Here is a 1,502-nt window from a genome sequence, read left to right as displayed (position 1 = left end):
CTACTCTCAGAGACGCTGTTGCCAATTTTTCAAAATGGCTGTGGTGATAGTTTAGTCCGAAGTCAGCCCTGATTAAACTAACTTAATTTGGGAAACAATCCATTTGTGACCAACATTAATCATAACCGAACCAAATCGATCCATCTGTCCTCCTTTATTATAGACCATAAGAAATATCTTGATGCAAATTTTATATATATATATATATATATATATATATATATATATATATATATAAATTTAAGGAATGAAGAAAACGCATGTTATAACTGCATACTTTATTCCGACATATGTTTCGAAGAATTACAATTTATGCGATCCATAGGAAACGGCGATGTTCAAAATGTAAACTTCTCCTCAGGGAAATGCATAGGAATCATCTTAAACGTAAGACATTATGACCGAGTATAATAACTATAGTTGGATAACCGTATCCAACTATAGTTATCATACTCGGTCATAATATCTTACGTTTAAGATGATTCCTATGCATTTCCCTGAGGAGAAGTTTACATTTTTAACATCGCCGTTTCCTATGGATCGCATAAATTGTAATTCTTCGAAACATATGTCGGAATAAAGTATGCAGTTATAACATGCGTTTTCTCCATTCCTTAAATTTTTAAATATACTCAAATACCCAAAATATCAAGGAGTTTCTGCCTCACCAACAGGAATTACACCACAGTTATTTTGTGATCTTTGCTACCTTGGTTTCTATTAACCCATTTATTCTATCAGAATTATTATTTATTAGGATAGAATAAATACATATAATTATATATATATATATATATATATTGATAGAAAAGGTAAGACAACAAAAGAAAGAAAGAGACCTCGATATTATGTAAATAGAGGAATTTATCTGTATACAATATGTGACAACTATTCGGTAGCCATCATAAAACTCCGAGTTTCGGTTGTCGGGCGGAAACCGACGCCGCCATCTCTTCTGTTATCTGGCCATTTTTATAGCATTTTTTCGATAGCCAGATAACTGAGGAGATATATATGTATGTATGTATGTAGGTATGCATGTATATGAATATATATCTATATATATATATATATACATATATATAGATATGCAGATAGATAGATATATTCACTTCAGATAACTGAGGAGATGGCGGCGCGGGTTTCCGCCCGACAACCGAAACTCGCAGTTTTATCATGGCTACCAAATAGCTCTGACATATTATTTACAGATATATATATCATAAATGCTTGACGGAGTTAGCCGATTACTTACGCACAATATGTTTCTGGGGGCAAATATTAATAATAAAATGATAATTAAATATGCTAAAAGAAGAATGCCTCATCATGCTCATTCAACCTGCTAAAATAGCAAGAGAAATCCTCTTTCCTATTGTAATAAACGCATACGTAATCTCAAGTACGAAAGAAAACAAGAAACACAAAAAGACAAAATGGCGAAAGGTGGCAAAAAAATAATCTTTCGTATTAAGGTCTGTTCGGTTACAGGATAACAACCT

The sequence above is a fragment of the Octopus bimaculoides genome, chromosome 16, assembly GCF_046866305.1.
Source record: "Octopus bimaculoides isolate indiv1 chromosome 16, ASM4686630v1, whole genome shotgun sequence".
Lineage (NCBI taxonomy): Eukaryota > Metazoa > Mollusca > Cephalopoda > Octopoda > Octopodidae > Octopus > Octopus bimaculoides.
This window is presented reverse-complemented; position numbering follows the sequence as displayed.